The sequence below is a fragment of the Melanostigma gelatinosum genome (assembly GCF_949748355.1).
Source record: "Melanostigma gelatinosum genome assembly, chromosome: 24".
Taxonomy (NCBI): domain Eukaryota; kingdom Metazoa; phylum Chordata; class Actinopteri; order Perciformes; family Zoarcidae; genus Melanostigma; species Melanostigma gelatinosum.
The window spans coordinates 9,735,909-9,746,640 of NC_136657.1; positions in this window are offsets into that span (position 1 = coordinate 9,735,909).

Below are 10,732 nucleotides of genomic sequence, written 5' to 3' on the forward strand. Positions count from 1 at the left end.
CGTCCAGATCTCCTCCGCTACACTTAGACAAACGTAGCGAACATGAAAAGCAATCTTCAAAAGCTATCTTTATCCCTCTGCAGTTTGAAGTGCTGAAATTAAAGTTGCATATGGATGCCATCGAGACGCGAGCCACTCGGGGAGATTAACGACAACGCGAGGCATCTGTGCGTCCTGGTAGTATCCACACGCAGCTGACAGCGGCACAGATCAGGACGTGATCTTCTGAAATTGCTTCTTTTCAAAGAAGTCCAGGCCGTGTTACTGCAGGAAGTCATGTTGGTCAATGTAGCACGGAAGCGCTCTGGATTATCCCGCCAATCAGCATCAAGAGCAACTCCGACTGAATAAAGTAAAGTCCAGCCAAGTAGAACTTAAGAAGCGCCGTGATGAGGATAAACCGGCTTTTCACAAAAGCGCCAACGCTGAAAAATCCCATCTCTGCACACCTGATGTGCATCGGCGAGCAGCAATACATGCCTTGCTTAGTGCTGGTTTATTTCATCCATTTTGAATGCAGCATTTCAATCTAAATGACTTTCTTTGGATGCATGAGCAATATTACAAGCTGCTAAATTGATCTAATCAGACATGAGCTCAATTGGTGCTTGAAAAGAGCTCGAGCTGTCGTCTAATATATTTTACTGAAATAGCACAAAATAACAAATTTGGATAAGCTCCAAAAAAATAAAACTTTCACAGAAAGGTGAAGACCGTCACAGGTCCAACTCGCTGTGCACAACCAGAACAGGACTCACTGGATATGAAAGTTGGCATCGCCCACGTCACAAAATCGTGAAAACGTTGGCGCTGAACTGAGTCCAGAATCCTTTAATATCGATGTTGTTGACAGACGATGGAGTCAAAGGTGTTATTAGGAGTTGAGGGGTTCTGTGGAGACCGCCACCTCGAGGAACCCGAAAATAATACGTCCAAAATACATTTTTTGTTTGTTTATGTAATCCATAAAGCACCCCACTGTCAGAGGACACCAGTGGTCATAAATGGTGGTCAATAAATCCATAATTAATGACTGATCAACCCTTCATAGAGAGCGCCCTGTTAAAGTGGGACCAAATGTTCTGACATGTGAATCCACAGCTCAAGGTGCATTCTGGGATATATGAGGCCCGACAGGACACACCGGCAGCAGGAAAATATTTCCCAATGAAAAGTACAGCACTATGGGGAGAGAGGCTTACAGAATACACCTCTTTTGCAATGTAAACAGGATTTTCATCTAAATTGTGTACACAGCCGCAGCAGCTCAGCTGGAGCGCCTCAGGTCTTAGCTCACTAATATGGCAAACGGCATCAATGCGGAGATCACTCACGCGGACCCCAAAGTAAATACAACCCGGCCATTCGTCCAAGGTAACAATTGAGGTTGTGTACGATATGATGGAATGCACAAACCCCCCCCCCCATTAAACGCTAGTTCAAATATTTATATTTCTTTTTGGTATAAATATAACAGAAAGTTTCACAGCTCTGGCATTGTTTGGAAGGCCGAGCAACCCGCTCGTGTTATAAATGAGAGCTCGGTGACAGGTGGCCACGCAAAAATGAAGAGCGTCGGGCCTGAAGGTAAACACGGCGCTGGAACAATACGGACTGATGTGTTTGGAGGCGGAGCGGCGAGGCAGCACATTTCACCAGTCCGAGGTTTATCGCCTCCGTCAGGCTGTGAAGGAGCCTCAGAGACGGCTCCTCCGGCCTGGATGGAGTTTCTCTTTTCTCCTCCACGGCCGCAGATTTAAACGCTTCTAAAGGGAGACGTGTGTGTGTGTGTGTGTGTGTGTGTGTGAGATGCTTCTCTTAAAGAAGTGCACACACACGTCTCAGGAATCTTAAAACACCACATTTGTGTCTCTTTGCGGTTGCTTTTGTGAGGCTCTTCTGAGTTGGTTCGCGTCTCTTTGAGGGACACTTGTAGGTGAAGGCCAGAGTGCTTTTGGCCGCTGGGCCTGTTCAGTAATCCATCCTTGATTAGTTTGAGTTAACTAAACCTAATCAACAAAACGAGCAGATTTTTGTAGCAGATTTTAGTGTTCAACCTGAAATCAAATCCTTACAAATCCCCTTAAAAACACGAACTGTCCAAATCCTTTCGCCTCCTCACCTTCCTATTCTTGTGAGAATGTTATGATCTTTAGAAATACAAACACAATCACATCTGTTTAAAGCTGCAGAGCAACACCAGCTCAAATGAGCTCAGACGACGGCCGACACCCTGACATGCGTTTCCACGATGCCGAGTCCGCGTAATGAACCGGAGCTATAAAAAAAAAAAGACTTAAAATCCGTCTGGCCGACCTCGAACGAAGCGGAGATCAATAGGAGGCCGCTTTGATAATTGCTCAGCGCTTCATTAAAAGCTCGGCGAGGATGCCCCCCCCCCCCCCCTTCTCCACGTCACATCAGAGGCAGATTAAAAAGCCAGAAACACACGTTTAAACGTCTTCCCTTCTGTGGCCGTGATGGTAAACATGCTCTGATTGGCTTTAGGAGGAGATGAGCGAGCTATCAAAGCCAGTTCATTTGGCCTGTTAGGAAAATCTGTCAGCTCTTAGAAAACCTTGAGGAGGAAGACGGCGTCGGCTTAAATACGACGCGACGCGTCCAAAAGCCATGAGCGACCATCTCCATCTGGTAGAGCAGCAGAAAAGGTCTTTCTGTGCTGCAGAATCACGTTAATCAGCGACGCTTTCTCTTGAATTCTTTGAAAATTAGATTTCATTTGCTTAAAAAAAGAAGAAAACTCATTCAGGTTCATTCAGGTTTTGATGTGACCTCATTGGTAATGCAGAACTTGAACACTGGCGACTGAAGAGGCTTGACGTGCCGAGGTGTCATGTCAGCTATCGATTGGTCGGCGGTCGGGTGTCTCCGCGTCGGGCCCCATTGACATTCTCTCATCTTACGACGGAGGGAACCTGTTATATCTGTTTATGTGCCAGGAACTCGTCGCTCGTCTTCTTCTCCTCTTCTTCTGGGAAGGAATCGTAACAGATCTTCCGGCGTGTTAGCCGCGGCTCGGGCTGTTGACTGTAAGTGCAAAGGCAATTGATCACCACACACACACACACACATGCAACATACATGCAAACACACACAGTGAGGTTCTCCCATATCCCCATCAGTAGTTGTGTAATGATTGAACATTAATGCATCAGATATTGTTTAACAAACGAGCACCTGAACCTGCCCCCCCCCCTCTGTACAGGAATAAACACACACAGAGAGGTGGCGGGTGTCTGCAGCCCCCCCCGGTCCATCGCTCTCAGCAGGGGTTATTGATTGTGACGTGCGCTCGCAGTGCACCTTCCCAGTCGCCTGTCAGCCAGATGCATGCTGGCAGGTCCGGTCCTCCTCCCCCCCCCCCTCCCCCGTGACAGCTCCCGCGCGGCGGGGAGGTTGTTGGGGAGGCGATGGTGTTGGAGGGGGGAGGCGTTTGTCAGAGAGCCAAACGGAGGGAGAAAGACAGCTGGCCCTCGCTTTCTCCCCGAGCCTGCTGAAGGTGAACCTCGACCTCTCGGCCTCTGCTCTTGTTTGCGGCGGCGGCGCTACGAGGTGAGTGGAGCTGCCGGGGCGGGTTAGCTTCTGTGTGAGGGGACCCGGGTCTGTCGCAGTGCGTTTTTGCTGGGTTTTCACCCCCAAAGAGCCCCTCTGGATGAGGATGAACCGTTTCAGTCTGTTCTCCGCATTACTGTCGCTTTTCACCGCCACGTTTAGTACGACAAACCCTCCCCCTCCTTTTGCTGCCCTTCCTCTAACAACCTGCCAACCCCCCCCCCCCCCCCCCCCCCCCACCTGCGCAGCTTGTTTAACGCCGGCGTCTCCAGAAGGTGCATCCTGTGCACGCTCGGCGGCAGAGACAGGTAATGAGTTAGCTCGGGGGAGGCCGACATGACTGCACGCGTGTGAGAGTGTGAAATTACCTGACACAGCTTTCATCGGCGCAAGGTGCCCCCCCCCCCCCCCCCCCCCCCGTCGGTGTGTCTGCAGCCGTGGGATTTGTACACACATGTTCACACACACAGAGAGCGAGGGAGGTGGGAGAACATAACATATGCCACTTGGTGAACGCTTTAATCCTAAAGGCGCTGTTGCTGTGAGGCTCCACTGGCAGCGTGGACGAGTTAAACAGGTAGCAACCCCCCCAATATTTAACCACAGCTAGAAACTCACCACGCCATGTTCACCATCAACAACCTAGCAGCTCTCTTTGTCCGTCACACATTAACATCAAACATTAGTGTTGCATAAGATGTCGGCCATATTGCCCGGACCATTCTTGCAAATTAAAACGATGCAGAGGAATGACCTGTTGTTGTTTGTCATGTTTTCTTGCTACAGCTGCATTTCGTTGTGCAACTCTCTGTTGCATCATGACACAATGATAATTAACTAAACGTTTGACTTTCCTGACCCGTGACAACCAAACTGAACAGTTTGCTGACATTTCTACGTCATGAACAAAGTTCAATCCACTTTTCGTGACGCAGAGTGTTCGAGTCTTCAGCACGGAGTTTTGCTGAACTTCCTGGGTTGAAGCTGCTCTGTATGAACATCACAGGGTTCCACAGGAAGGTGGACTGAGAGTAAAAACCAGCGCGTGTCGGGACGAGCCCGAAATACTAAATGGATCATAAGTAATAATCACCCCGAGGTTGCAGACAATAAGCCCCCTCCTCCCCTCAGTATCTCAATCCATTTGTCTTGGAAAAGGAAATTACTAAATCCAATACAGTTCGATAAAAATCTGGCCTGTCTGGGTCGGCCGCTGGAGGATAATGCGGCCTGATAAAGGCGCTCGTTTCCGGCCGCGCGACATCCGTCATCCGGGGGGGTCGCTCCCCTGGTCAAGCTGTCTGCTGCTCCAATAGATGGCTGCGGCGGTTCAGCCGCTCGCTCCGCCGAGGTTACGAAGTTTAGTTGTTTGTGAAAGCCCACTCTGTGCAAACTGATTGGGTAACAATGACAGGCAGGCTCACTGCAGGATGCAGAGCTGTGAGACACTTCCTGACTTTGTCCCTGCAAGTCTTACTGCTGGTTCGTTGTGACGATGACGATGAAAGAATGTCAGCTTCTTCTTCTGTTCTGCTCTTTGTGCGTTGCTCTTGATACAGTGACACGTCTCGGTTTACATGCAGCGTCTTGAGTTGTGAGCAGTTTCGTTGATGGCGACGCAAAAGTGAAGTTGCTGACTTAAAAAAAGTTGCTCTGATGTCGTTAGAGTCCAAAAAACTGCCTTAAAGATATATGTTAATATTTTTAACACTTTCACAGATTGAAGTCATTCAACCAACGTCAGTCGTGATCATAAATTCCAAATATTCATCAATTTTCTTATGTTAATTCCTTCAAATGCCACTTTTGGTTTTTAGGAAAATGTAATCTTTTTTCACAGCATTGATTGTGTCAGATTTAAATAAAAAAAAAAAAAACTTGATACCTTTAGAGGACAAAAACGACCAAAAACTGCTAAAAATATTATATTTTATTGTTATTTTCCACTTTTCCACTCAGCTATACTATGACTGTTTTTACCTTTTCCTACACGCTATACTATGACTGTTTTTACCTTTTTCGACACGCTATACTATGACTGTTTTTACCTTTTTCGACACGCTATACTATGACTGTTTTTACCTTTTTCGACACGCTATACTATGACTGTTTTTTTACTTTTTCGACACGCTATACTATGACTGTTTTTTCACTTTTTTCGACACGCTATACTATGACTGTTTTTACTTTTTTCGACATGCTATACTATGACTGTTTTTACCTTTTTCGACACGCTATACTATGACTGTTTTTTTACTTTTTTCGACACGCTATACTATGACTGTTTTTACCTTTTTCGACACGCTATACTATGACTGTTTTTACTTTTTTCGACATGCTATACTATGACTGTTTTTACCTTTTCCTACACGCTATACTATGACTGTTTTTACCTTTTTCGACACGCTATACTATGACTGTTTTTACCTTTTTCGACACGCTATACTATGACTGTTTTTACCTTTTCCTACACGCTATACTATGACTGTTTTTACCTTTTTCGACACGCTATACTATGACTGTTTTTACCTTTTTCGACACGCTATACTATGACTGTTTTTACCTTTTTCGACACGCTATACTATGACTGTTTTTTTACTTTTTCGACACGCTATACTATGACTGTTTTTTCACTTTTTTCGACACGCTATACTATGACTGTTTTTACTTTTTTCGACATGCTATACTATGACTGTTTTTACCTTTTTCGACACGCTATACTATGACTGTTTTTTTACTTTTTTCGACACGCTATACTATGACTGTTTTTACCTTTTTCGACACGCTATACTATGACTGTTTTTACTTTTTTCGACATGCTATACTATGACTGTTTTTACCTTTTCCTACACGCTATACTATGACTGTTTTTACCTTTTTCGACACGCTATACTATGACTGTTTTTACTTTTTTCGACATGCTATACTATGACTGTTTTTACCTTTTCCTACACGCTATACTATGACTGTTTTTACCTTTTTCGACACGCTATACTATGACTGTTTTTACCTTTTTCGACACGCTATACTATGACTGTTTTTACCTTTTTCGACACGCTATACTATGACTGTTTTTACTTTTTTCGACATGCTATACTATGACTGTTTTTTTACTTTTTCGACACGCTATACTATGACTGTTTTTTCACTTTTTTCGACACGCTATACTATGACTGTTTTTACTTTTTTCGACACGCTATACTATGACTGTTTTTTTACTTTTTTCGACACGCTATACTATGACTGTTTTTACCTTTTTCGACACGCTATACTATGACTGTTTTTACTTTTTTCGACATGCTATACTATGACTGTTTTTACCTTTTTCGACACGCTATACTATGACTGTTTTTTCACTTTTTTCGACACGCTATACTATGACTGTTTTTTCACTTTTTTCGACACGCTATACTATGACTGTTTTTTCACTTTTTTCGACATGCTATACTATGACTGTTTTTACCTTTTTCGACACGCTATACTATGACTGTTTTTTCACTTTTTTCGACATGCTATACTATGACTGTTTTTTCACTTTTTTCGACATGCTATACTATGACTGTTTTTACCTTTTTTCGACATGCTATACTATGACTGTTTTTACCTTTTTTCGACACGCTATACTATGACTGTTTTTTCACTTTTTTCGACACGCTATACTATGACTGTTTTTTCACTTTTTTCGACACGCTATACTATGACTATTTTTACCTTTTTTCGACATGCTATACTATGACTGTTTTTACCTTTTTCGACATGCTATACTATGACAGTTTTTTCACTTTTTCCGACACGCTATACTATGACTGTTTTTTCACTTTTTTCGACATGCTATACTATGACTGTTTTTTCACTTTTTTCGACACGCTATACTATGACTGTTTTTTCACTTTTTTCGACATGCTATACTATGACTGTTTTTTCACTTTTTTCGACATGCTATACTATGACTATTTTTACCTTTTTTCGACATGCTATACTATGACTGTTTTTACCTTTTTCGACACGCTATACTATGACTGTTTTTTTACTTTTTTCGACACGCTATACTATGACTGTTTTTACCTTTTTCGACACGCTATACTATGACTGTTTTTACTTTTTTCGACATGCTATACTATGACTGTTTTTACCTTTTTCGACACGCTATACTATGACTGTTTTTTCACTTTTTTCGACACGCTATACTATGACTGTTTTTTCACTTTTTTCGACACGCTATACTATGACTGTTTTTTCACTTTTTTCGACATGCTATACTATGACTGTTTTTACCTTTTTCGACACGCTATACTATGACTGTTTTTTCACTTTTTTCGACATGCTATACTATGACTGTTTTTTCACTTTTTTCGACATGCTATACTATGACTGTTTTTACCTTTTTTCGACATGCTATACTATGACTGTTTTTACCTTTTTTCGACACGCTATACTATGACTGTTTTTTCACTTTTTTCGACACGCTATACTATGACTGTTTTTTCACTTTTTTCGACACGCTATACTATGACTATTTTTACCTTTTTTCGACATGCTATACTATGACTGTTTTTACCTTTTTCGACATGCTATACTATGACAGTTTTTTCACTTTTTCCGACACGCTATACTATGACTGTTTTTTCACTTTTTTCGACATGCTATACTATGACTGTTTTTTCACTTTTTTCGACACGCTATACTATGACTGTTTTTTCACTTTTTTCGACATGCTATACTATGACTGTTTTTTCACTTTTTTCGACATGCTATACTATGACTGTTTTTACCTTTTTTCGACATGCTATACTATGACTGTTTTTACCTTTTTTCGACACGCTATACTATGACTGTTTTTTCACTTTTTTCGACACGCTATACTATGACTGTTTTTTCACTTTTTTCGACACGCTATACTATGACTATTTTTACCTTTTTTCGACATGCTATACTATGACTGTTTTTACCTTTTTCGACATGCTATACTATGACAGTTTTTTCACTTTTTCCGACACGCTATACTATGACTGTTTTTTCACTTTTTTCGACATGCTATACTATGACTGTTTTTACTTTTTTCGACATGCTATACTATGACTGTTTTTTCACTTTTTTCGACATGCTATACTATGACTGTTTTTTTTACCTTTTTCGACACGCTATACTATGACTGTTTTTTCACTTTTTTCGACACGCTATACTATGACTGTTTTTTCACTTTTTCGACACGCTATACTATGACTGTTTTTTCACTTTTTTCGACATGCTATACTATGACTGTTTTTTCACTTTTTCGACACGCTATACTATGACTGTTTTTTCACTTTTTTCGACATGCTATACTATGACTGTTTTTTCACTTTTTTCGACATGCTATACTATGACTGTTTTTTCACTTTTTTCGACATGCTATACTATGACTGTTTTTATTTTCAGAATTGTAGCCCTTTAGAAATGTCTCAAAAGTGAGCTTCATTTCGTCTTGTTGCAGTTCATCGTCTTGCAGCCCCTTAAATATACGTCCAGCATTTAAATCATCCCTGATGTTCTGTCACGTTGACCTCTGACCCTTGCAGGTCCTTTTCACCGTTCATGTTCCACATCTGTGAGCACATCTCTCTGTCGCTGCAGCGTTCAGTGTCTCCGGGCGAGAGGCTCCGCTGAATACCTGAGATGTGATGTCATCGAAGGCGTCCTGCAGTCTGTCGGCCTGCGTTGTTGTTGGCGGGAGAAACGCACCAACAGTGATCTCAGAGAGGCTGTGCGCTCGTAAAAAGGTGTAAATATTGGGACCCCATCACAGACGAGGAGGGGTGTGTTCGCTTCATAGAGGGAAGGAGGATTTAGTCATAAACGGTCCTGATGGAGGTTTAGTTCCACGTCCTGTCTGTCAGATGAAGCAGGACGTCAACCTTTAAACGGAGTCGAGTCTTTAAAGAGACGATAGATAACGGCCGAATGACGTCCACAGCAGTACATTGCTTTGCTCCAGTGTTGCGACGACAGTCTATACGTCTTTAAATTAGAATTGTGCTGAGTCTTCTTTACATATGATGAGCAGTCATGCAGGTATTCCTTTTATATTGTCACTCATTAAGTTTGTGTACATGTGAATAGCTTTCCGAGGGCAGTGAGTGATGGAGGAGGAGGAGGAGGAGGAGGAATTAGAATATCTTTCACGCTCTCGAGGAGATAAGAGAAACACGACCGTTAAGAAACAGTGCAAAACATAATGACCTCCTGATCTCACACCACCAGAGAGCATGTGTGAAGTTGAGATTTGTAAATCTTCAAAACGGTAATGCAGATGTGTCCTAATGCTTCAGACATGATCTTGGTTGTCAAAGGTTGGAGAAACCTTCCTGCTCGGAGGAGTCCACACACACGACCATCGGCCTCCGCGCGGCTGTTTGGTTGCCGTTCTTCCTTATTATCCCAGATAATTACAAATATGTCGGCCGTGTCGCCGCGTGACGTCTGGTGGCGAGCCGCGTGGCTGAAGTGACACGGCGATGCATCTCTCCCTCTCTCAATTAGCTCCCGGTGCTCCAGGTTAATGGAACTTTTGATTGGGGGAAACTGTGGTTTCCTGGATGTATGGGGGGTCGACCCCGTCCTTATCTGCTGCTGCAGAAAGGCGACTTACTCTTATGTGTGTTTTCCAGTCTGGCCGAGAAGAGCACCAAACGCTATTTATTTGGCTTCCTTTACATTCTACTCTGACGTTTGTGAAGTGAAAGCAAACTACTCAAAACTGTAATAAAGCCGACTGTTATAGACTTAAAGTTAATCTGTTGCCCTTAATAATGTTGATGTCACAATAAGTTATTACATCATAACTCCACATACTGTGATCTGACTCCTCGCTGCAAAGTTTATATATTGTAAAATGATTTTGTGCTTTTTAATGTTTCTATGTGAGGTTTTAATTGGCTTTGTTGATTTCAATATTCATTTTTAGCAATCATGGTCCTATTGTTCTGTCCATTAAGCAATAACGTTAAAATGTTGAACTTTAAAGGATCAAAACGTCTGAATCAAGACAACTCGACAGCAGTCAAAGTTGTTCAAGCCATTTTCTGCTTCAGCCACAAAATGATTGTGGAAGAACAGTCCAGGGAGACGAACAGGATGTGAGCTGGAATTTGTCTTCAGTGAGAGTCGAAGTGAAAATACT